Source organism: Narcine bancroftii, chromosome 2, assembly GCF_036971445.1.
Source record: "Narcine bancroftii isolate sNarBan1 chromosome 2, sNarBan1.hap1, whole genome shotgun sequence".
NCBI lineage: Eukaryota > Metazoa > Chordata > Chondrichthyes > Torpediniformes > Narcinidae > Narcine > Narcine bancroftii.
In genome coordinates, this window is record NC_091470.1 from 160,544,725 (window position 1) to 160,571,896 (window position 27,172).

Here is a 27,172-nt window from a genome sequence, read left to right on the forward strand (position 1 = left end):
AAGTTGAGCTTCTTAGCCACATACGTTCAACCATAGGCTGCTGCGGTTAGCATGAGGATTCACGCTGTGCTACTACAGTATCAATAACTGGGGTTCAAATCCAGTACTGCCTGAAAGGTGTTTGAATGTTCTTCCCGTGTCTGCGTGGGTTTCCTCCTGGTGCTCTCCTTTCCTCCCTCTTCTCAAAACGTATGGGCTTTGTAGGACAATTGGGTTATTTGGTAGCACAAGCTGATGGCCAGAAGGGCCTGTTAACTGTGTTCTACGTCTAATTTTAAAATGTAAAATTTTAATATTTAAATTTAAAAAATTTAAATGTAGACAGAGAGATAGTCAACATCACTTCATCATAAACACACATAGGCTTCTTCCTTCTTAAAAGGTGTAGACCATTGTCGGTGTAAACAAGGCCACCTTCCCTCAGTCACTGAGGCATCTCCATAAACATGAAACTTAATTTAAATTTGCTTTTATTAAACTAGAATTTTTCTTAAAAGCAGAGACATAGAATTGTCTTCACCAACATTCTATTCAACGAATTGCATGCAGAAAGTATAGACACAGCAAATATAAAGTACTACTCTTAGATGTTTCTTACATTGGATTCCAAGTGAAGTAGTTGCAAACATTTAGTTCAGCAGAAGGTGAGATCATGTCCTCAGTACCAAATTGGAGGAATGGTCAGTTGTGTTCATATATTGACTAAAATGAAGAGTGGACAAGTCCACAGCACAGAATCCAGATTCTTCAGATCGGGAAATGACTACAACAGCAGTGACCAAACACATTAAGGAAGGACAAAACATCTGAGAGCTGACAGGGTGAATATTTATATTTAGACCTAAAGCACGGTAACAGTCCATTTTGGCCCACGAGTCCTTGCCACCCAATTTACACCCAATTAACCTACAACCACTGGACATTTCGTATGACCCACGCAGACATGGGAGAATGTACAAACTCCTTACAGATAGCATGGGATTTGAACCCTGATGCTGTAAAGGCATTGCGCTAATCGCTACACCAACTGTACTGCCCTTATTTATATTTGTACAGTCAAACAGGGAAAGCAGCATGGTGTATTAATATGTAATCATGTCACTAGATGTCTTCACCCAATTGACCTGGAACCCCTTTTCGTTTTGGAGGGTGGGAGCAAACTGAAGCACCCAGAGCAAACCCACGCAGACACTGGAAGAAGGTACAAACTCCTTACAGAGAGCTCGGGATTCAACCTGGGTCACTGGCTATCCGTGCTCCCCGACGCTAACTATGATGACATTTTATATCGGAAAGGAAAAGTTCTGAAAATCTCAAAATCATGGGAAGCGAAAGCTTTATGGATAGGAAATGAAGGGAATGATACGGAGAAAGATGACAAACTTTAGAAGTAATTCCAGTCAGTTTGTTTCTTAAAAAGTTGAAGCAGGGAAATAATCTGCCTAATACATTCCAGCTTCAGCGATTTATGATTCCTGATGTACACAGCAACTTGCATTTTCTCTGTCTCTGTGCAAACTTTAAGTACAACAAACTCAATGGAACATTGTCATTAGTTTGTGCCCAGAAGATAACTAAACTACTTGTCCTTCATTTTAAATTTCACACAAATTTATAATCCTCTGACTGTACAGATACAACCAGATGAAACACCGTTTCCCTGGACATACACATACACACACCACATAAAAATTACATAGATACATGACGATATAATACAAAATGAATAGATGAATATTTTGGAAGAAGTCATAATTTTACCCTTGAGAAAAGCACAAGAATTCCAGGCTACATTTTGTGTTATCTACTTTCACTGTGTAACACCAATTCAGGTTGACTGGAGCATTAAGAATTAAAGGGAAAACATTTTAAATAAATCAACCTTGTAATAATCTATTTTGGGATAATGACTAATGGAGAACAAAGGTCTGATTTAAAATCTCTGCTCTTTGGTGAGCAAAGCCAGAGACCCTGTTCCTTCCCAGGGTTTAGGTTAGCCACTCTCCACTCACCAGCCCAAGCACACCACAACACTGTGGAGGTGCCAGAACCGATGGAAGAAGAGGCTGACTTAAAAGGTGGGGAGATTCAGCTTGGTCGAAGGGTGCACACTGGGGGAGGTCAGCAATTCCACAGTTGGCAAAGGGACAACTGATTCGCCCACTTTCCAACCTGAAGCAACAGTAAAGACATCCAGTTGAGCAAGAACCGCCTTCACCCAAGCCTATTTTCCAGCCCACTGACTCATGCAACACTTCCAGTTAATAAGAACTATTGATTCTTTCCCATATTTAGATCATGTTTTACATTTGAAATGCAACACTGTTACATTAAGTTACTTTCAGTCTTTGTTCATGTTCTGTAATCTATCCTAATTTGCATTTTATTCTGTGTTCACATGAAATTCTTAGAAAATATTTTACAGTTCATTATAAACACCAGCACATGGAGTCAGATTGCAGCCAACTTAAAGTTAAGGAAGTAAAATTAAAAATGTTAACCAGAAGCAAATATTTTATTCTCATTCTAATGTATGGTTTTAAGGTTCACACTTTACAAAAATAAAACTCTAGGAATGTGGTTTCACAGCATAGCCTTCAAAAGATGAAATAATAGAAAAGGAAATCAACAGATCAATGTTGACGATGTAAAAAGGCAGGGGAAACGTTGTCAATGGCCTGTAGCAGATTAAATTGTAAGCACTGAAGTGTGAAGAATTTCGTAGACTGTACAAACAAGCTTTAATCTGCTTAAACTCGTACACACAAGGTCTCTGTTCCTTCCTGGCTCCACGTGCTCGACTGACTCCCAAAGGGAGCAGGCACAAGTCTTTATAATGGGCCGGCGAGTAGGTGAGGCCAGCCTCCCAGATTGCCTACCTCTGCAGGTGCAGTGATCGCCCCCTGCAGTAGGCAGGTAGAATTGCGGCCGGGGCAGTGGTTGTATCACCACACTGGTCAGCGGTGGGGCTGAGCTTCCCCATCCAGCACCTTTCTCCTCCCGTGCTCGACAGTAAAACATTCAAATAACCCAATGAAGATGATTTCGTGCAAAAGCAGAGAATACTGGAAACTCAGCGAGTCAGGCAGCATCTGTGGAAAGAAAAACATAATGACCAGCACTGGGGAGAAAATAAGTTTGTTTCAAAACAGGAAGGGTGGGGGCAGAATAGGTACAAAAAAGGAAGACTAATAGCCTGAATAAGCTTAAGTGCTGGACTAAGAAGCGACTCTCTGTAGGCAAAAGTTAAAGAATTTCATGTATGTCACATTCTAAATGTAGTATCACGAGACAATAATAAACTGCTGAGATGATCAGGCAGAGGGCTGTTACAGAAGGAAAAAGCCTCAAAAAATGTAAAAGCGATGAGATGCAAAACCGCAGGAAATCACCGTAGCATTTCCCTATCACGTTCCATTCTTTAGATACAACCTATTTTTGTGAATTCCTGTCACTTGGACCTCATTCAATGATTTTACATCTCAAAGTTGAGGTGAAACTGCCTTAACCTTCTGCAACTGAAGAAATTCAATTTTTCAATTAATACTTTTATCTGCAAAGACGATAGTGGAAACTGTCATTAGTTCCAATACATCTGCACACTGGTCTCCTATAATGAATGAGCTATCTTAATCATGGCCAGTGAGCTTTAAAGACTTATCAACTGATAATAATATTAATATTTTAGAGTTGGTTCCACCAACTCCATTACACCAAATAAAAGAGGTTTTAACACCTTTGTGCATGGCTCCTAACCATTCCAATAATGATTGCCATGACTATTTCATCCAACTTCACCAGCGCAATCCCAGCACTACTGCCTCTACCTTTCTGAGTTCAAGTGGACATGATACGATTTTTAAAAAACTCACTGCTCTTCTTCACAGAAATCCTGAAGATTGTTGAGGAAAGCGAATGGCAAAGTGTTCAGGAGAAGCTTATTAACTTTTACCAGAAGGAAAGCCATCTCACTAACCACAGAGCCCTTGGACTTGAAAAGGCATTAGAGATGGCAGAAACACCAAGAAGCTGCATAACCCTTGTTTACAGGAATTGACACCTCTTCTGTCACAATGCAAACTGGAGAGTTTCACCACCTGAACATAGGAAAATTAAGAATTGGAGTGAGGAGTTTGGGTTCTCCAACATGTTAGATAGAGGCATATACAGCAAAAGCCCAGAGTAATGATTTCAATGTCAGTGACTGTACAAAACAAAAAGTGCTCAAAACTGGTTGAGAGGTAGCTGATAATCTATTGGTCTCTGGAAACTAGGCAAAAGTATATGGTTCATTTGTCACTACACTGTCAGAGGTAGGCATAAACCAGTGACTCTCCCAATGTTAAGTAGGTGAATTGGAAATGCTTTATATTTGTGTCAAGTTAGGGGAGCAAAGTCAAGAACAATAGAGTGGGGTGGGAGGGAGGGTGGAGAAACAGAGCTCGCACCCTTATTTCTCCATTGTGATGGATGTCCTTGTAACATCTTCAACGGTGGAGCTCTAACAGAGCACACACAAATCAGATTGCTATACTGGAAACAATTCAAGAGAGAGAGAGAGAGAGAGACTTTGCAGCATCTTTTCATTTTGAGACTGGGATGGTGTGTTGGTTATTGACAGCATTTACATCATAGCCAGGTTGTTATCAAGCATTCACATCATAGATTTGGTTCTCAAACAGCCTCCCCCATGGTTACTCTGATGCCCCCCGATTAGGTTTTAGATTTGTCCCGAGGCCGATTCTGCCCAGGGATGACCTCAGGATGCTTTCGACAGGTAGCATCAACTTACAAGATCAAAATTATGAAATCATTTTCTCTGTAACCAAATCAAAAATCCCAATTTTATTCTGACAAAAAGTTTCTGACCAGAAACATTAACTGTTTCTCTTTTCACCAAACCTGCCTGACCTGCTGAATATTTCAAGAAGTAAACTCAAAAGTCTGCAGACACTGTGGCTGATGTAAAAGCACAATGATGGAGGAACTCAGCTGGCCAGCACAGTTTCTCCAGCATTATCTTTTTCCTGCTATTTCAATCTTTTTATGTTTTTATTTCACCAAAACGAATCTGAAGCTTTCAAATGTTCCGTGGCATGGAGCTATGGATGTACCCTATCTGTTTAAAATTTGCATTTGAAATAACATGAAAGCCCAAATTCTAGGAACATTGACTTTTTTTTTCTTTGGCTTGGCTTCACGGACGAAGATTTATGGAGGGGGTAAAAGTCCACGTCAGCTGCAGGCTCGTTTGTGGCTGACAAGTCTGATGCGGGACAGGCAGACACGGTTGCAGCGGCTGCAGGGGAAAAATGGTTGGTTGGGGTTGGGTATTGGGTTTTTCCTCCTTTGCCTTTTGTCAGTGAGGTGGGCTCTGCGGTCTTCTTCAAAGGATGTTGCTGCCCGCCAAACTGTGAGGCGCCAAGATGCACGGTTTGAGGCGATATCAGCCCACTGGCGGTGGTCAATGTGGCAGGCACCAAGAGATTTCTTTAGGCAGTCCTTGTACCTTTTCTTTGGTGCACCTCTGTCACGGTGGCCAGTGGAGAGCTCGCCATATAACACGATCTTGGGAAGGCGATGGTCCTCCATTCTGGAGACGTGACCCACCCAGTGCAGCTGGATCTTCAGCAGCGTGGACTCGATGCTGTCGACCTCTGCCATCTCGAGTACTTCGACGTTGGAACTATGAGAAACCTACAGCCTGCCATTCTTTATACAAGCAAAAGAACAGTTTTAAATTTTGACATGTGCTCAGATTTTACTATTTCCAGTCGTGTTCCTCTCTCCAATTTAAATTTAGTCGCTGTGATGCGCTGCACTGCAAACAAACAAGCTCAAACTACAAAGGCTGTACTCCAGGCTTGAATTAGCTTAAAGCTTGCACAAGGTTCTGTATCCCTTCTTGGCTCCACATGCTCTGCTCCTGCCCAGTGTGAGCCTTTTATGTGGGCCCAGTGATTGGCAGGGAGTAGGTGGAGCCAGTCTCCCAGGTTACCTCCAGGCAGGTACAGTGGCTCGCCCCCTCCCGCCCCCTGCAGTCAGCAGTGCAGGAGTGCAGGCAGTCACAGACAGTCCAGTGGTTCCATCGCCACGGTCATACAGCATGACAACAGGCCCTTCCAGTCCACGGGGCTGTGCCCTCCAAAGTACACCAATTAACCGACAACCTCTGCATGTTTTTGAAGGGTGGAAGGATACTGGAGTGGCCAGAGGAAACCCATGTAGACAAGGGGAGAACATAGAGACTCTTTATAGTCAGTGCTGGATTTGAACATGGGTTATCGGTGCTGTAAGCACTTGCCCAAGGAGTCTAATTCCGACTCATGCAAGATTAGAGTACCTTAGTGAGATCTTTGCTGTCGTTCCATGGATTTGATGCATGCCAAATCCTGTTTAATAAACCACAAGATAAGGAAAAATGCAGGAACATTTTGCCTCTGGTGTGAACACCACATTTAACCATCTATTTACTGGACTTACTTGGCTTTCCTTCACAGCTGCTACGAACAATGCCACAGAGCGTACTACAGCAGTCCTTGCCCAACAATCCCATATTCTATTCCAAAAGTGAAACTGAGCAGTTCTTCCTCCACCCCCCCCCCCATTCACAGATTGATAGCAACTCCACATGTTCTTTAAACAGATTTCTGACTGAAACTTGTAAGCAAATCCCTGTAGCAGCACTAAATGCCAATTAAAATACGATGCACTAGGCAGTCTCAGAGTACATCTGCTCAAGAATTGCTCAGAAAACAAACAACTGCTCTTCTGCTTTCACTACCAAAGATGTCTAAACTTCTACTCAGAAGCTCAAAAGAGAAAATGCATTGCTTAACCCTTTGGTTACTGACTGATCTCTGCTCATTTCATTACTAAATCAGCTGACAGTCCTGGCTATACAAACTGGTCACTCTAGCCCCTTTATTTTCTCAATACAGAACTACTTTCCCTTCCCAGCAGGGAACAATGCAACAACAAGGGGGGTGGGGGGGGGGGTGGAAATCTCTGCCACCCATTCCCCTCCCATTGCTGACTAAACTGCAAATATAATCGTTTATTATTCCGATAATATGAATCATGGTCTGAGGCTGCGGGGTGGTGCGAACTGTAGAGCCACTGCCTAACCACGCCAGAGATCTGGGTTCAATTCTGACTGCAGGCACTCTCTGCATGATGTGTACACGTTCTCTCTGAGACTCTGTGGGTTTTCCAGTTTCGTAACACATCCCAAAGACCAGCAGGTTGGGAGGCTAATTGCACCTAATGGAGCCAAGTGGTGGAATCTGGGGGGGGGGGGGGATGATGGTGGGGGGGGGGGGAGATGGGGGGAAGAAAGGAGAGCTGGTGGGAAGAATTTAAAAAAAGAATGGGATTAATAGTGGATTCATGTAAATGGATGGTCAATACCAGCTCTCTTGGTGGGATGAAGGATTTGTTTCTGTGCAACTGTCCTCTTTATTGATTCTTGGTCTGATGATTTTTATGCATTGCCTAACTTTTTAATAATTTAGCAAATATGAGAAGGGATGGAAATTTTTATTTTAATATATTAAGTAAAATAGGTTTAATACTGAAGCATCACTCAGTTAAAGAAAACCATGAGACATTGCCTCTTGCCAAATCCAAGAGTTCCTTTTGTTAATTCTTAACTTTTCAGGATCTCGGTATCACTGGAAAGAGCACCATCTATCGTCCATCTCAATTGGCCCCTGAGAAGGTGGTCATTGAGTTGCTCCACAAATAATTGTAGTTCTTTCTTTCTCCATTTAAATGATGTGACCAAGTGGCCCGTTCAACCACCTTAGAGGGCACTTGGCAATGGTTCTGGAGTCATGGAAAGGCCAGGGATGGCGAGAATGGCAGACTTCCTCTCTAAAACACTCAGAAAAACAAAATAGCTGGTAATGACAACCTGGTAGTTTTAGTGGTCAACGTGGTCATTAAGTATTAGTGTTTAGTGGTGTCTGGAGAGTTTTACTGGTCTAGTAATTTGAACTCTGTGCTACCATTGTACCCATCTACAGTTACTAAAGTCTCTGATTAATAGTGGGGCAGGGACCCTCAGATATCAGTATCCCTTCAATCAAAAGGCTGATACAAGTGCCAAATGCGGGCAGTCAGAACTTTTTTTGTGGCTTGTGTATAAACGTTACAAAAGCTTCATGGGCAAGGATGGATGTCCCTCCTGGAAACAATACAGTAAAACCCCTGATATCCAACATCTATGGGGATTGATATATACTGGATTACTGTATTTTCCATTTGCTTGAGACTTACAATGCCCAATACATTTGCATTAAAAACAAAATGCAAAAATACTGTAATCACAGTTAATGAGCTACTTTCATGAATATACAAATCTTACAAATTTTACAAATCTCACGTCTCCAGAATGGAGGACCATCGCCTTCCCAAGATCGTGTTCTATGGTGAGCTCTCCACTGGCCACCGAGACAGAGGTGCACCAAAGAAGAGGTACAAGGACTGCTTAAAGAAATTTCTTGGTGCCTGCCACATTGATCACCGCCAGTGGGCTGATATCGCCTCCAACCGTGCATCTTGGCGCCTCACAGTTCGGCAGGCAGCAACCTCCTTTGAAGAAGACCGCAGAGCCCACCTCACTGACAAAAAACAAAGGAGGAAAAACCCAACACCCAACCCCAACCAACCAATTTTCCCTTGCAACCACTGCAACCATGCCTGCCTATCCCGCATCGGACTTGTCAGTCACCATCGAGCCTGCAGCAGACGTGGACGTATCCCTCCATAAATCTTCGTCCGCGAAGCCAAGCCAAAGAAGAAGAAATCTTACAGCATTCTACTTTATTTTCATTCATTCTTTGAAAATGTTTAATCATTACTACATCTCCACAAGAGTCGCCTGAAAGACGAACAATAACATTATAGATAAATTAACCCCCACCCCAAGTTTACAGATAAAGCCTCTGACGGGGGAAACTCTTATAAAGCAGGGATAAGGAGACACTAAGAGATTCACCTCAACAGCAAGTGGCATCAACCAATTCTTCATCCTGGGCTGTTTCACACAGCTGCTATGAGCAAAGCACGACCAAGGCCCTCCGCTGGTTGAATATTTGCTCCCATCTTCACCAAAGGTTTATGTGTTACTTTACAGAACATTTACATTTACAATTTTAAACCTATGTATTTTTTTTACCTATTATTTTATTCTTATTTATTTTAATATTTTAAATTTATTTTAAATTTTTTTTGTTGCCTTTTGCTTGATTTCCAGAGTCTGTATCTGCGAATAGGACAAAGGAAAGGAACAGAATCTTGCCTGGAAAAAAAATTGTTAAGCCAAGGGCTTCCTTTGACCAAGATGTGGCAGAGGGAAGATGCTTAGAAAGCCAAGACAAAATATGGTAAACAGACATTTATCAGCACTGACATTTAAAAAAAAATCAGAGGGAAACCGGCACCTTCTGGAATTAACTCGACATAATGGGAGAGGCAGAAACATGACATTTAAATACATGCTAAGCCTGGTTGCTGCTGTATGCAATGCACAGAGATACAGACAGAGCCATAGAACATTACAGCACAGAAGTGGATGTTTGGAATGTGGCCAGACAGCCCAGAGCAATGAGTGGACAACCTTCTACTGTAAAATGACAAAATTGGCCTGTCCAGCATTCACAGAGCAGTTCTCAAGGACTGGATTAAACAGGGTTCAGACTAAATGTTTCTGCAAGCACCAGGCATCGTTTGGACCTCCTGGGGCCTTGACAGACTGATGTAAGGGTGCCAACATCCAGCAATGACAATTAGAACTATGGATGGGTGCTGCACAGACCAGCTTCTGAAAGGAAAGCAGATTGGGCCTATTCACTGGATTCGGTTTATTATGCAGACACAAATGCTGAATGCGTTCAGGCTACAGGGTTTATTATGTCCACAGTGCTGATCATTTAAAGCAGAGAAAAAGATGGGCAAAGGAAGTTGATTCAACAGCAGATGTAGCCTCACACAGATTTCAGGGAAATCCCTGTAGGTGTGAGCAACTATTTTACATTATGCAAGAAAGTAATTGAAAACTAAAATGCAAAATTATAAATATTTTGTTTTTAAATGCAGATAGTTGAAAAATATTCCCAGGGCAAACATCAAAACCAGAGGACATTGGTTTAGGGTGTGGGGAAGAGGTTTACAGGGGGATTTGGGAAGAATTCTTTTACTCAATCTGCCCACGTAGTTGATGGAGGCAGGTCCTCTCACAATACAGGTGTTCCCCTAACTACGATGGTCCGACTTACGATATTTCGAGGTTCAAATCCGTGCTTTCAATTTCAAATTCCAATCTGTTCCCACCCTTGCAATCTGCAGTACGCTACTCTCTTGTGATACTGGGCAATGGCGCAATAGTATCGTACAACGGACTTCATGCTCAATGTACTCTCGGCCATGTATGTTAATGGTTTTTTTTCCAGTGTGGAACAAAGCTATTCAAAATGTAATTATAAAAAAAATGGTAGGTGTGGTATTCTTCTCAACTTACAATTTTTTCCGACTTAGGATGGGGTTTTTTGAAATGCAACCCCATCGTAATTTGAGGAGCACCTGCATTGAAGTATCCTGAATTGCCAAGAAAACAATGGGTCAACTGTTGAAAAGTAGGATCAGTACAGTTGGATGAGTGATGGTCAGCATGGGTACATTGGGCTGGGGGAGGGGTGGGGGCTCTTTCTCTGCTGCATGAGCTCTGCTTCTGAACTTGCCTTCATCACTTTGTTCGAGCCCAAGCCCACGTTTTGCTCATACCTTGATGAAGGGTTCATCTATTTGTGATCTTTGCTATATAACAGGGATGGCCGAATTTGCTTAACAAAAGAGCCACAGACAATAAACTTTGGAAGTTTGAGAGCCATAATCACATGATCACAACCATGTTGAGTTAAAGTACCAGTGTGAGCAGCAGCTGGTTCGATTCCCATCTCAGCCACCTTACTACTGCACATGCTGTTGTATAGGACGACGATGTACAGGATGACCCTGGAATTTCCACCTAAAATGTTGGTTATGAGTGATACCCTTTCAAAAATGGACCCCCCATTGCTGTTAAAAGCAAATCACAATATTTTAATAAAGATGATTATTTTAAGGTTTAAATTTTATTTGAATATTGTAAAATAAACCACTGTTGGCTCCAGAGACAGGCCATTTAAAGCCTGTACAGAGCCGACAGCATTGGATCCCACGGAGGGGTGCTGAGACTTTGCAAATAACTAATGGGGCATGCGCAAGATTAGGCTGGAGCCAGCAAGGAGATGCAGTGGAGTTGCAACTTCGTAGTCAAGGGAAGAATTTTAGATTCTTTTTATAGGACTTAAGATGAAAATTTTAAGTTTAGCCAATCATCCTATATGACAGCATATACGCTACTGTTGCGGTATGCACACTATATGTCAAAGAGCCGCGTGTGGCCTGCGAGCTGCTGTTTGGCCACCCCTGCTATATAAAATGAATTGTCTGCTGAGTTTCTCCAGTATTTTCGATCACATACCAAACCACAGCAAACTCCTAAGGAAGTAGAGGTGCTTTCTTTGTGATGCCAAGTGAAAATACAGAGAATAGAGGAATATGTACCACATGCAAGCAACTGAGCTTTAGTTTAGCTTGGGCAACATGGCCAGTGCAGAGTGTTTTTACTTCAAATGTAGTGTCTGTAGACTTTTGTGTTTTACTCATGTCTACTGCAAAGACCTCATGAAAGACCTCAACAATGAAGACGCTGTTTACATCCGGTACCGCACGGATGGCAGTCTCTTCAATCTGAGGCGCCTGCAAGCTACCAAGACACAAGAGCAACTTGTCCGTAAACTACTCTTTGTAGACGATGCCGCTTTAGTTGCCCATTCAGAGCCAGCTCTTCAGCGCTTGACGTCCTGTTTTGCGGAAACTGCCAAAATGTTTGGCTTGGAAGTCAGCCTGAAGAAAACTGAGGTCCTCCATCAGCCAGCTCCCCACCATGACTACCAGCCCCCCACATCTCCATCGGGCACAGAAAACTCAAAACGGTCAACCAGTTTACCTATCTCGGCTGCACCATTTCATCGGATGCAAGGATCAACAACGGGATAGACAACAGACTCGCCAAGGCAAATAGTGCCTTTGGAAGACTATACAAAAGAGTCTGGAAAAACAACCAACTGAAAAACCTCACAAAGATAAGTGTATACAGAGCCGTTGTCATACCCACACTCCTGTTCGGCTCCGAATCATGGGTCCTCTACCGGCACCACCTACGGCTCCTAGAACGCTTCCACCAGCGTTGTCTCCGCTCCATCCTCAGCATTCATTGGAGCGACTTCATCCCTAACATCAAAGTACTCGAGATGGCAGAGGCTGACAGCATCGAATCCACGCTGTTGAAGATCCAACTGCGCTGGGTAGGTCACGTCTCCAGAATGGAGGACCATCGCCTTCCCAAGATCGTGTTATATGGCGAGCTCTCCACTGGCCATCGTGTCAGAGGTGCACCAAAGAAGAGGTACAAGGACTGCCTAAAGAAATCTCTTGGTGCCTGCCACATTGACCACCGCCAGTGGGCTGATATCGCCTCAAACCGTGCATCTTGGCGCCTCACAGTTTGGCGGGCAGCAACCTCCTTTGAAGATGACCGCAGAGCCCACCTCACTGACAAAAGACAAAGGAGGAAAAACCCAACACCCAACCCCAACCAACCAATTTTCCCTTGCCACCACTGCAACCGTGTCTGCCTGTCCCGCATCAGACTTGTCAGCCACAAACGAGCCTGCAGCTGACGTGGACATTTACCCCTCCATAAATCTTCGTCCGCGAAGCCAAGCCAAAGAAGAAACTGCAAAACTACGCTTCGAGGATTCCTACCCTAAAGAAGTTCTTTGGGTTTGTGTGCCTGCCCATATACATTGATGAAGGGCTTAAGCCCAAAACGTTGACTATACATCTTTATCTTTGCTATATAAAGGACACCTTTTGACCTGCTGAGTTTCTCCATCATTGTGCTTTTACTTCAACCATGGTTCCTGCCGACTTTCAGGTTTTGTTCATCTCCCATCCAACAATCCAGTTTGTGGAATCTTTGATGTGCTCCCACTTTGTAAGGAATAATCTCGCTTTAAAATAAAAACAAATTCTTTGGCAGCATTGATGGTCAGCACAACCAAATGTGCAGGTTTTCCCAATAGCCAAAGGTTCTTCAAGGACTTCTGTGAGTGAGGCTTCTTCCATCTGGGCTGCTCATGCTATGCAAGGTGCTGCGGTGATCAACTCCAGGGTCATCCAGACCAGAAATGACCTTCTGGATAAATGAATGGCATACTCACAGGAACAACCAATTCAGTTGCTGAGATATAGTCAGGATGATCCATTGCAATTTGGGAAGCTTTTGAAAGAATTGGTATTCTGTTGTGGTCATATACTTATGACTGACCTTACAATGCGACCCTAAAAGTTTTGTGATCCTGCGGAACGGGATCCAGCTGTCTTCATTGACCGTGTAAAGCCAGTGTATATCGACAATCGGCTTTTCTCATCACTGCCAACAATGAAGAAACAGCTGGACCCCTGCCAGTCAGATCATCCACCCCCCCCCTCCCCCAACTTTCCAGTACAGGACTGAATTGGGCCAGAATGCCAGCCCGCTGGGCCGTTATGTAGCCTCCATGTCTCGGAGGCTGGTTGGTGGTGGGGGGTTGCTGTGGTCACATACATATGCGGGTCTAATGTGGAGCCGGGCGCTGCTGGTGTTGTAACACACACGCACTACAAACACTGCTCCTGATGCAAGAGAAACACAATAGGCTGCAGACGCTGCGATTGTAGTAAAAATACCCTTTGCTTCCCCTGTCGCCTCTCCTTTCCCTGTCTCCTTTCGCACAGACATGAGAAATTCTACCTAGTCCCTTATCACATCCAATCAACACCTTTTGTTGGTCTGGATTCCTCCTCCCCCATTGTTTGGATTCTGAGACTTTCTGATAAATCCTCCTTCTACCTTTTCTGATTTTTCCTCAGGCCCGAAACATTGGCAATATGATCTTTGTCTCCTATAAATGCTGAACAGACCAGCCGAGGTCCTCCAGCATTTTGGTGTTTTGGCCGCTAATGATGCATCCGGGGTGAAACGTAATGCACTTGCTCAGGGCAGAACGGGGAGTGCAAACCGTGCGAAGTTTACACGCATTGTGCAGGGTGTAGAGAGAAAGGAGGATGTTGTACGGTAATAATAAAGTGTCAATACAGTACCATTCTTTTGTGTTCTTTTAATGGTTTACTTATCATTTATCTGGCAGTCACTACAATTCAATGTATCAGTCTGAAATTGCTGACGTGGAGTACTTCCAAAATCCCACCCAATCCAGGGATAAAAATAAACCAACGAGACCAATGAACCTTTTGCCCCATAACACCCAAATTACCAAGAAACCTGGAGAACATTGGCTCCCCTTTATATTCGTATTAACATGCAATACAAATCACAAAAAAAAATAACAAGGAGAACATCGGATTTTTTTTTGTTGGAGTTACAAAGTCCAGAAGCAACCCTCATCACGTTTAGTGGAAGGGCTCATTCCACCCCACTGCTGCTTACCATTCAAGCCAACACCATTGTCAGGGGAAACAGACGGCCATATGTCACAGACAGGAAAAACCACAGGCAACTCAGAACTCAATCCAGAAGCCAGCAGGTGCTCACCCTTCCCCCTGACTATCCAGTGAACAGCAGGCGAGAAACAACCAACAGAGAGAGAGAGAAAAAACTCCTCCAAGCTGATTAATAAAGCAACAAAATAAAAACCTGCCTCCGGAGCATCCGAATTGTGCCCTCACATGGCAGCCATGATTCAGTATTACAGAAGGGCAAACAAAGTCCAAGAAAAAAACCACTCGACGCTGCCAAACCTACGCATTCACATTTAAGGTTATTTTTAAACATCAAGTCATTTTAAACATTTCTAGTTCTGTGGATGAGGACAGTCATTGTGACAGTAGAAAAGGAAGAAAATGTGTTCTCCTGCACAAGTAGAGACTGGGTACGTAGATTGTTCTTCCTCTCACAATACACAAATCTTTAAACTACTTTAATTTCTCAACCAATGGCTTGTGGATAAATACAGAACAAATCCGAAAGTAATATAGAGCGCAAACCAAAACCACAGGCTGCAACTTTGATCGAGTAGCAGTTTCGAGGTTGATGCTGTCTCTGAGCTGCACCTGATCATGTTCACCTTGTGCCTCTCTTTTGTTTGTGTCTAACGCTTGTTTACAGCAATTCATTCACGTGGATTTTTTTTACCCCAAGCAGGCTTTTTGTTAGCTGCTCGCCACCCAGTCGGATGATCAAGTCAACGCTTGCTCTGCAGAGAATGTTTAACAGACGTTTAAATCCTATACCTGGAACCCAATGCTGGAAGGTCTCCTTTAAGTGATCTTCCACTGTGTAAATGGATTCTTCTCCACAACCAAATCAGGTCCAAACCACCAGCTGGCAGGTGCACAAATCACTACTCGCTCCTCTAACCACAAGTGTCACCACCATGCACCCACTTACCCCCTCCCTTTACCTGCAATGTAGCACCCCATCAGCACTTCCCCACCTATCAAAGTGCAAAGTGAAAGCCTTCGATGGTGCTTCAGGCAATATCTGCAACTCAGGTGGGAGTGCCCACAACTCAATTGGCCCCTGCTGTGCTCCCCACCAAATCATCAATTGAAGCCTGCAATGGGAAACATATTTTGTACAGGTTGCTCTCTTAGTAGACTCAGGCACAAAGATTTGAGGCCTTTTGTAAAATCATAGGTTTAAATTTTAGACATGCAGCACGGTAACAGGCCCTACTGGCCCACAAACCCGTGCCGCCAAATGACACCCCTACGCTTTGAAGGGCGGGAGCAAACCCAGGCAAACACAAGGGAGAACATGCAAACTCCTTACGGACAGCACCAGATTCAAACTATTGTTGGTGTCAGCAAAAGTGAATCTGCCAGGGTTCGGATTCATTCTTGTGGAGCGAGCAGTGTGATTTTCAGCAAACTGGTTCCAGCAACTTATGGAAGAAATCTTGAAACACAATGATCTGCCTCTAAGTAGATTTAAAAAAAAAATAAAAGCAACTTTTTTGCCTCTCACAGGGTTTCTATGAGGTGACAAGAACATCTATCAAAACAGAACACGGCAGACGCTGAAAATCTGAAAGAAAAATCAAATGCTGGGAATGTTCAGTGAAACAGGCAGCAGTGACATATCTGAGAGTTGTTTAAAAGGTTAATGCTGTAAGATGACCTTGCGTAGACACTGACCCCCTGAATTTCAACCTAAAGTGTAGGTTTGGAGGGATACTAGCTGTATAAGATTGCCCCAAGTCTGGCACTCGTTGCTGACCAGAGAATGATGCTGCTGGGCACATTTAATGTACAAATTCACTATATTTTAAAAGCAAATGACCCAGTAAATTTTATTTTAAAATAAACCAACATCGGCTCCTTTAACAGGCCATTTTAAGCCTGTACAAAGTTGATGGCAGTCAGAATGGATGGCTGGACGCCACAGGAGAGCGCTGATAAAGGTTCGTATTTTATTCTTGCTGTATAAGACGATGTACTTCGACGAGATGGCAGAGGTCGACAGCATCGAGTCCACGCCGCTGAAGATCCAGCTGCGCTGGATGGGTCACCTCTCCAGAATGGAGGACCATCGCCTTCCCAAGATCGTGTTATATGGCGAGCTCTCCACTGGCCACCGTGACAGAGGTGCACCAAAGAAAAGGTACAAGGACTGCCTAAAGAAATCTCTTGGTGCCTGCCACATTGACCACCGCCAGTGGGCTGATAACGCCTCAAACCGTGCATCTTGGCGCCTCACAGTTTGGCGGGCAGCAACCTCCTTTGAAGAAGACCGCAGAGCCCACCTCACTGACAAAAGGCAAAGGAGGAAAAACCCAACACCCAACCCCAACCAACCAATTTTCCCCTGCAACCGCTGCAACTGTGTCTGCCTGTCCCGCATCGGACTTGTCAGCCACAAACGAGCCTGCAGCTGACGTGGACTTTTTACCCCCTCCATAAATCTTCGTCCGCGAAGCCAAGCCAAAGAAAAAAAAAATAAGACGATGTCTGGTTTTGGGGTGATATTTTGAATGTTCAGGATCATCTCATACGCCACCATAAACAGCAGTTCCTCTTTCCACACGTTGCCTCACCTGCTGAGTCTTTCCAGCCAAACTACGTAGTATTCAAAATATATACATCAAACACAATCACAACATTTCAATAATGCTATTAGTTCAATTCTTTCACTTGCAATCCTGGAAGGGGATGCCTTATGAGAGGCCTGGTACTGTGGTTGTGTGGGAGAGGCTCCAGAGATCAATGGGACTTTCCCTCTCTGTCAACATTCATTCAACTGGGACATCCACACATATGCCAATGACATTTGAAAACAGAGGACAGCTACTATATTCTTGTAAATCATGTGATCAAACTTTCAGGTTTTCATCCAGTTAAATAGTGCACAACCCTGGGTGAATGTAAAGGATTCATGGCTTTGTTTAAGGTCAAGTAAACGCAAGTTCTGGTCAATATTTAACCCTCCACTTTTGTCATTTAAAAAAAATTTAGACATACAGCCCTAAGAGTTCATGCTGCCCTATTTACACCCCATTAACCTACGGCACGTTTTGAACGGTGGAAGGAAACTGGAGCCCCAGGGGAAAATCCAAGCAGACATGGGGAGAACGTACAAACTTCTTACAGACAAGGCAGGATTCGAACCCAAATCCGGTCCCAATCACCGTAAAGACATTTCACTAACCGCTACGCCAATCAATTCATGAAAGCTTGTAGATTTTCTTTCATGACGTGTGTGCTTCATGCAAGGCACCTTGATATTTCAAATTAGGGAAGTTACAGTTCAAATATATATATATATATATATATATATATATATATATATGCACATGGGAAGTTGTGTTCTCCAGTTTGCAAATCAACCGGATGGGAACAAGAATGGAAAGGAGAGGCAGTCCTTGGAACTATCAGAAACCCACCCTCCACAAAGGTCTGCTGTAAGTTTCTCGAGGGGTTCAGAAATCGCAAAATGGAAATGGAAGGAATATGAAAATAGATGCTGAAGAGCTAAAATAAAATATTTCACAGGTACGTATTGAGGAGTTAGCACACCATTGGGACCATCCCCCACCTCTCCCAGTTTAAAAAAAAAATCAGCTTTGGAAAAAAGGAAAATTAAAGCTAAAGTTTTGATTGGAATCAGGTTGTAATGTGATGTGAAATTTGCTGTCACCCCTTTCTCCCCAATGCATTGAATTCTTTTAACTTTAATTTTTTTTTTTTTTTTTTACAGCATGGTAGAAGCCGATTCTGGCCATTTGAACCCGTGCCCTCCAATTAAACCCAAACGAACCTATAGCCCCCAGTACGTTTTGGGTGGTGGAAGGAAACCAGAGCACCCAGAGGAAACCCATGTAGACACAGGGTGAACATACAAGCTCCTTACAGACAGTGCCACATTCGAACCTGTATTGGAACTGCCAGAACTTGTTGGCAGTTTTGAAGCATCCCTTGGCATCAGATGCCAATGAAGCCACTTGCTCTGAAGTCCTGGACTCATTGGCTGCCTGTTGCCAACAATTCTCTGACTGCACTCGAACACTGGATTCCTTGTGCTGGAAGGGAAACCTTCCGAGCTGCCTCTTTTTAGATTCTGCCAGGTGAAGTTGTTCCAGGTGTGGGACAATGAACCAATGGAATGGAGACTGTAGGCTGTCAACAACTTGAGCAAGCGTGGTGATTAAATCAAAAGTAACAGGCGATGAACTAGTTTAAAAGTCTCAGTGATTTTTTTGCAGCTTAGCAACATTTGAAATCCTGGGCGCACAAGTTCAAGTTTATAATAATCTGACATAACAGCGTCTCTCCAGACCATGGTGCACGCACAAAAACACACAATATTGTAAACCCCAGGTGTCCAGCACCTATGGGGATGGTTAGATGCCAGATTAGTGTAATTTCTGGTTGCTTGAGACTTACTCATACACCTGAATCAAGAATTAACAGTTTAAAAGACAAAAATACTATACTTAGACTGAACAACTTTCACTTGCCTGAATATTCAAACCTTTAAGCATTTCATTTTCAGTCACATTCTTTGAAAACTTTTACATCTGCAGGTTCCTCCCCCTCCACGAAGCTGCCCAAAAGACGAACTACAACATTATAGAGAATTATTTCCTCCCTCCCCCCACCAAGTTTCCAGATAAAGCCTCTGACAGGGGCGACTCTTACTAAGGGATAAGGAGGCACTTTAATGGCAAGCGGCATCAACCACCTTTTCATCCTGAGCAACATCGTTGCTGTTTCACACAATTTTATTCAAACAGCTGCTACGAGCAAAGCCTGGCCAAGGCTGAATATTTTCTCCCATCTTCACCAGATGTTTATATGTTACTTCAGAGAACATTTACAATTTTAAACATGTACTTTTGACCTATTATTTTATTCTTATTTATTTTTAATTTTTTTCATTTATTTTCATTTTTTTTGCCAGTTGCTTGAATTCAGGATTCTGGGGTTTCACTGTACATAAAGATCACATAAATCATCAAAATAAATATATGCAAGTTTAGGATGATTGTCAAGGTTACAGGATTCTGTGTATCAGTCTCACAACCTGTGGGAAGAAACTATTCCCCAGCTTTATCGTCCTGATATTAATGCTCCTGTTGCTTCTTCTTCATGGTAGCAGGTTAAAAATACTGTGCACTGGACGCAAGGGGTTTTTTCCACAATTCTTTGAATCCTATTGAGAAAGCGCTCCCAGTAAATGTGGTCCATAGGGGAAAGGGAGACGCCAGTGATTCTCTCAGTTCTTTTAAAGATCCTATGTATCCACTTCCACTCTGCAGCCACCATGCCACATAATGATGCAGCCGATCAGGACCCTTTCAATTCTGGTCCTGTAAAGTGTTGTCAAAATGAGGGTCAGTAGCCTTGCCCTCCTCAACCTCCTATGGAAGTGTAGGCGCTGCCGCACCTTCCTGAGTTCAGGATAGGTCATCCCTTGTTTGTACGCCAAGAACTTTGTGTTCTCCGCTCTTTATGCGACAGAATTGTCAATACATGGTGGAGAATGGTCGATCTTCGTCCTTCTGAAGCCCACAACATCTCCTTTTCATTATCCACGTTGAGACTCGGATTGTTGTTCTTGCTCCATTTTATGAACGTTTCAACCTCCTCTCTGTAATGCAACTCATCATTGTTGATGATGAGGCCAACTATTGTATCAACCATAAATTTGATGGTTCTAATGGATCAGAATCTGACAATGCAGTTGTGAACAGCAGTGGGCTGAGTGAACAGCTCTGAGATGTACCAGTGCTCAATGCGATGGGGCTTGAGGTTTTGCTCCCAACTGTGGTCTTTCCATCAGGAAGCCAAGAATTCAGTTGCAGTGAGGCAAAGACAGTTTACCCATCAGCCCCTGAGGCATTATAATGTTAAAAGACAAGCTGAAGTCGATGTATAACAGCCTGGCATACGAGGCATCGTTCTCGAGGTGGGTCAGGCCAGAGTGGAAGGTACCTGTTAAAGATATTTTCAGCTATTCTGCATTGCTACACTCCCATGATTGATTTTACATGGTAGATCTGATTGGCTCTGGTAAAGATTAAGATGGGTCATCAGGGAGCCTAGGTCGCTTGCCACTGCCAGCACCCATAGAACTGGGTACATGAGTTGTCATGAGTTGGGTTACCAAAATCTTTCAATGAATACGAGCTCATGAGATTACTTGCTAGAGGAGAAATGCAAAATTAGTGCTCTATGTTCAAGCTGAAATTATTACAAAACAGTGTTTCGTGCTCATCTCACAGCAAAGTCGGGGTGGGGGGTGGGGGGGGAGACACAGACATTTTTCACATAAAATAATTGCAAGGAAACAAAAGTTACTTGGACCATTTGTTTCTCTGAAATCTGGATTTAAATCTGCATCTTGTTAAACTACGTTCTTTTACTGGTTAGAACAAGGGTGGCCAAACTACTGCCCCTGGGCCAACTGCAGTCTCGAACAATAAACTGAACTGCATGTACATTGCACTTTCAACACTAGATGTCACTGCCATTTTGAACAACTACTAAATTTTAATTTTTGTTGTTTAAAAAAATTTAGACATATAGCACGGTTAAAGGTCAATTCAAGTTTGTACCAAACCCAGGTCCAGTCCCGATCGCTGGCACCGTAAAGGCAGTGCGCTAACCGCTACACCAGCTGTGCCAACCCTTAGACCGACTATTGCAATGTTACTTATTGATTAAAATGTTTACCTCGCCTTTACAGTGTCAATGATCGGACCAGGATTCAAGTCTCGCGTTGTCTTTATGGAGTTCATACATTCTCCCGTGTCTGCATGGGATTTCTTCGGGTGCTCCAGTTTCCTCCCACCATTCAAAATGTACCAGGGGTGTAGGTTAATGGGGAGTAAATTGAGCGGCACAGACTCGTGGGTTGAACTGGCCTGCTATCGTGTCATATACCTAAATAAAAACAAAATTCAATTAAAAAAATTTACATCATGGTGGAAATGAAAAGGCAGAAAATAACAAGGGGGTGCTGAAAATTTCAGACCTGGTGGGAAAACGAATCCTTTTACACAGAAGCCAAAGGGAAGAGGGTTTGTTTGACTTTCAAGGAATCTGTTAACTTTATTAGCCTATCTCCAGATTTACACATTGGATCATAATCATTAAGGTGGACACTAGGGCCATGAACTGTACTCACTGAGAATTGTGGCAGAATGTTGGAGATGGCCTTGACCCTTTCTTGATCTTTTCTCCTGTTCTTATTTTTCACCCAGCTTTTTATTTTGCACTGGAAGAGCTTTATTGCATTCATTAAAATTAAATTTATGAGCAGCAGATACAGGAACGCCCACTGTAAAAGGTGAGGACATCAATTCTTTTCTTTGGTTTGGCTTCGCGGACGAAGATTTATGGAGGGGGTAAATGTCCACGTCAGCAGCAGGCTCGTTTGTGGCTGACAAGTCCGATGCGGGACAGGCAGACACGGTTGCAGCGGTTGCAAGGGAAAATTGGTTGGTTGGGGTTGGGTGTTGGGTTTTTCCTCCTTTGCCTTTTGTCAGTGAGGTGGGCTCTGCGGTCTTCTTCAAAGGAGGTTGCTGCCCGCCGAACTGTGAGGTGACAAGATGCAAGGTTTGAGGCGATATCAGCCCACTGGTGGTGGTCAATGTGGCAGGCACCAAGAGATTTCTTTAGGCAGTCCTTGTACCTTTTCTTTGGTGCACCTCTGTCACGGTGGCCAGTGGAGAGCTCGCCATATAACACGATCTTGGGAAGGCGATGGTCCTCCATTCTGGAGACGCGACCCACCCAGCGCAGCTGGATCTTCAGCAGCGTGAACTCGATGCTGTCGACCTCTGCCATCTCAAGTACTTTGACATTAGGGATGAAACTGCTCCAATGAATGTTGAGGATGGATCGGAGACAACGCTGGTGGAAGCGTTCTAGGAGCCGTAGGTGATGCCGGTAGAGGGCCCATGATTTGGAGCCGAACAGGAGTGTGGGTATGACAACGGCTCTGTTTACGCTTATCTTTGTGAGGTTTTTCAGTTGGTTGTTTTTCCAGACTCTTTTGTGTAGAGTGTTGTCTATCTCGTTGTCGATCCTTGCATCTGATGAAATGGTGCAGCCGAGATAGGTAAACTGGTTGACCGTTTTGAGTTTTGTGTGCCCGATGGAGATGTGGGGGGGCTGGTAGTCATGGTGGGGAGTTGGCTGATGGAGGACCTCAGTTTTCTTCAGGCTGACTTCCAGGCCAAACATTTTGGCAGTTTCCGCAAAACAGGACGTCAAGCGCTGAAGAGCTGGCTCTGAATGGGCAACTAAAGCGGCATCGTCTGCAAAGAGTAGTTCACAGACAAGTTTCTCTTGTGTCTTGGTGTGAACTTGCAGGCGCCTCAGATTGAAGAGAATGCCATCCGTGCGGTACCGGATGTAAACAGCGTCTTCATTGTTGAGGTCTTTCATGGCTTGGTTCAGCATCATGCTAAAGAAGATTGAAAAGTGGGTTGGTGCGAGAACACAGCCTTGCTTCACGCCATTGTTAATGGAGAAGGGTTCAGAGAGCTCATTGCTGTATCTGACCCGACCTTGTTGGTTTTCGTGCAGTTGGATAACCATGTTGAGGAACTTTGGGGGGCATCCGATGCGCTCTAGTATTTGCCAAAGCCCTTTCCTGCTCACGGTGTCGAAGGCTTTGGTGAGGTCAACAAAGGTGATGTAGAGTCCTTTGTTTTGTTCTCTGCACTTTTCTTGGAGCTGTCTGAGGGCAAAGACCATGTCAGTAGTTCCTCTGTTTGCGCGAAAGCTGCACTGTGATTCTGGGAGAATATTCTCGGCGACACTAGGTATTATTCTATTTAGGAGAATCCTAGCGAAGATTTTGCCTGCAATGGAGAGCAGCGTGATTCCCCTGTAGTTCGAGCAGTCTGATTTCCCGCCTTTGTTTTTGTACAGGGTGATGATGGTGGCATCACGAAGGTCCTGAGGCAGTTTTCCTTGGTCCCAACAAAGCTTGAAAAACTCATGCAGTTTGACATGCAGAGTTTTGCCGCCAGCCTTCCAGACCTCTGGGGGGGATTCCATCCATACCTGCTGCTTTGCCACTTTTCAGTTGTTCGATTGCCTTATATGTCTCATCCTGGGTGAGGACCTCATCCAGCTCTAGCCTTAGGGGCTGTTGAGGGAGCTGGAGCAGGGCGGAATCTTGGACTGAGTGGTTGGCACTGAAAAGAGATTGGAAGTGTTCTGACCATCGATTGAGGATGGAGATCTTGTCGCTGAGGAGGACTTTGCCGTCGGAGCTGTGCAGTGGGCTTTGGACTTGGGGTGAGGGGCCGTACACAGCCTTTAGAGCCTCGTAGAAACCCCTGAAGTCGCCAATGTCCGCGCTGAGCTGGGTTCGCTTGGCGAGGCTAGTCCACCACTCATTTTGGATCTCCTGGAGTTTGCGCTGAAGATGGCTGCATGCACGACAGAAGGCTTGTTTCTTCTCTGGGCAGGACGGCTTTGTAAGGTGAGCCTGGTGGGCAGCTCACTTCTTTGCCAGCAGCTCCTGGATTTCCTGGCTGTTTTTGTCGAACCAGTCCTTGTTTTTCCTGGAGGAGAAGCCCAGTACCTCTTCAGTGGATTGCAGTATGGTAGTCTTCAGCTGATCCCAGAGGGTTTCAGGGGACGGGTCCGTGAGGCGGATTGCATCGTCGAGCTTTGCTTTGTGGTTTGCCTGGAAGTTTCCTCTCACTTCGTCTGACTGCAGGTTTCCAACATTGAACCTCTTTCTGGGGGCTTTACTGTTCCTGGGCTTTGGCTTGAAGTGAAGGTTGAGCTTGCAGCGAACCAGCCGGTGGTCAGTGGTCAATAGGTGAGGACATCAATAAACTACTGTTAAACTGTTCAGTAGTTATTTTGATAGAAAATGAAGTTTTGATGGCCTGGTCTAAAAACACTTTTTCTTGCAGTGCAACTGGTTGAAAACTGTTTGGCCTGTGACTCCTTATATTTTTCTTTATGTTGCCCACAACCAAAAAAGTTTGGCCACCCCTGGGTTAGAAGTTCCCCAAAGTTTTTTATACAATAGGAGACAACATGGAGAGCATCCCCAAAGTTTGAGTTGTCCACAATAATGAAGAGAGACTTGGGAGAGACCTTCCATCCTCAACGAACAGGCTCCAGGAAGCTTTTCAAAGCAAGTTCCAGGTCAGAGGGATTGTAACAAAAATTCCAAAAGGATGTTGATGAGAGAGGAATTGAATGGAAATACACAATCTGCTTCAGATGGATGACGGGTCCAATGCCAGAAAAGATCCCTTGGATGATGCGCCAGAAGTCAAGATCCCAGTAACAAGTCAGCATGGTCAGAAAAGGAAATAAATTTTTCAGAGCTAAAATTGATTTATCATTGGACCAGCTAAAAATACATAGCGGGTGAGATCTTTGATTTAGTTTAGGCTGTTACATGAAAGTCTGCAGATGCGGTGATTGTAGTAAAAATGAACAGAGATGCTGGAGGAGATCGGCCAGTCTCGCAGCGTCCACAGGAGGTAAAGATATATTGCTGACGTTTCAGGTCTGAGCCCTTCTTTAAGGAAGGCATCAGAAATAAAGATAAAGCTGGCTGGTGGAGGAATCCAGGCCAACAAAAGATGCTAATTGGATATGATAGAAGGAAAGGTGAGAATTGATTCTGCCTTTATGAAAGGAGACAGAGGGAAAAGGGGGTGGGAAGAGAGAGCGAGAGAGCGAGAGAGCGAGAGAGCGAGAGAGCGAGAGAGCGAGAGAGCGAGAGAGCGAGAGAGCGAGAGAGCGAGAGAGCGAGAGAGCGAGAGAGCGAGAGAGCGAGAGAGCGAGAGAGCGAGAGAGCGAGAGAGCGAGAGAGCGAGAGAGCGAGAGAGCGAGAGAGCGAGAGAGCGAGAGAGCGAGAGAGCGAGAGAGCGAGAGAGCGAGAGAGCGAGAGAGCGAGAGAGCGAGAGAGCGAGAGAGCGAGAGCTGGGAGAAAGGTAATGGTGTGGGAGAAAGGTAATGGGGGAAGAAAAAGGGTGGTGGTTAACAGAAGCCGGAGAAGTAGATGTCAATGCCATATGGTTGAAGGGAGCTCAGATGGAAGATGTGGGTGGTCTCAGTCTGGCAGTGCATGAGACCATGGACAGACAATGTCAGCAAGGGAATAGGATGGGGAATTGAAATGGGCGGCCACTGGGCCATTGACGTTTACACTGATGCTGTAAAACTGAGCAAAAAAACCACTGGGGATCGGACAACAGCTTTCACGTCACATGTTTCAAGACTGATGATGGTGGTAATCACTTGGCAAAATAATTATTTTTAAGCTATTGCAGAAATTCCAAACGACAAGAGGGTAAATGGACGACAACAAATCCAATTAATTACAGAAGATTTTAAGCAGTAGAGACAGTAGAATTAACATTGTGGATTCACAGTACAGGCAGGAACTGCATCAATGTTTATAACTGAAGACAAGAAAATAGGAAGAGGAATAAATTGCATTTGGACTGTCTTCTCCCTTTGAGGTGGTGGTAGTGACAAATGACAATGTTAACTGATGGGAAAGACCAGCCCTTTTTCACCTTGACCCTTCACATTCACTCACCGGGTTGCTGTCAACAGCCGGGATTGCAGCTGGCTTGCCCCTCCCTGGGTCAGAGGCATTCATCACCTGCTTCCTCAGGTACAATCAGCTAGCCACCCCAGTGCAGCAATCGGACTGTCAACGCTCTGACCTGCGGCCACCCCAGTTCAGCTACCAAACTGCAAATAGTCTGAACTGCAGTTGCCCCAGTGCAGCAATTGAACCGTGAAAGCTCTGAGCTTTGAGGACACGTATTGCACTTTGAACCACAAACAGCACAGATGGCTTAATCATACATGGCTTTTAACAAGTTGATTGTTCTACAATCTAAATACGTTAAATCTAACCAATTAGAAATGCAGATGACAAATCTATTGGGATTGCACTAAACCAGTTTATCCACCAAGAAATATTTTACCTCAGAAAATGTGGTTCAGCTGTAACAGGACAGCCAACCAATCAGATGAGAGCCTGGCATCTTCTCACGCGAGAGAGATTGAAAACTATTCTTGCCAATGGCTCTTCATGAATATATGATGATTATGTAAGAGGACGATCAGGTTCTTAGATTTCTCTGCTGACATTTCTCCCCCCCCGCCCCCACCTACCGGGAAACGTGGTTGTACACGTACAGTCAGATGATAACAAACTTGAATTTATATATATTTTACAAATAAAAGAAGAAAGTGTTTTCATCATTATCAGAACTGCATCACTGGCCTACACTGAACCATACACCCAACATGATATCCGATGAAGTGGTGTGAACACCTCGGCGATCTGGTGAGGGAAGAAAACAGGCAAAGCTTCTGGTCCTGATGACTACTTGGGCTGCACGGTTGGCTTTCAGCGCCAGTGACCAGGATTTGAATCCCGCACCGTCTGTAAGGAGTTTGTACGTTCTCCTCGCGTCTGTGTGGGTTTTCCCTGAGAGCTCTGGTTTCCTCCCACTGTTCAAAATATACCAGGGGTTTAGGTTAATTGGGTGTA

The 27,172-nt window shown here is 44.2% G+C and overlaps 1 protein-coding gene and 1 long non-coding RNA gene across 2 annotated transcripts in view; one reads left to right on the forward strand and one right to left on the reverse strand.

The window, feature by feature from the left end:
• Nucleotides 1-18,828, forward strand: part of LOC138754547 (uncharacterized) — a 29,078-nt gene extending 10,250 nt beyond the window's left edge. The window contains exons 4-5 of the long non-coding RNA XR_011351818.1: nt 9,260-9,389; nt 18,368-18,828. This is a non-coding gene — a long non-coding RNA (uncharacterized lncRNA). The remainder of the gene's footprint in view (nt 1-9,259; nt 9,390-18,367) is intronic.
• The window catches only part of prdm2a (PR domain containing 2, with ZNF domain a), a 132,875-nt gene that overhangs the window by 102,646 nt on the left and 3,057 nt on the right, over nt 1-27,172 (reverse strand). Inside the window, exon 2 of the mRNA XM_069918969.1 lies at nt 21,346-21,555. The gene's annotated coding sequence lies outside the window, so the exon portion shown is untranslated. The remainder of the gene's footprint in view (nt 1-21,345; nt 21,556-27,172) is intronic.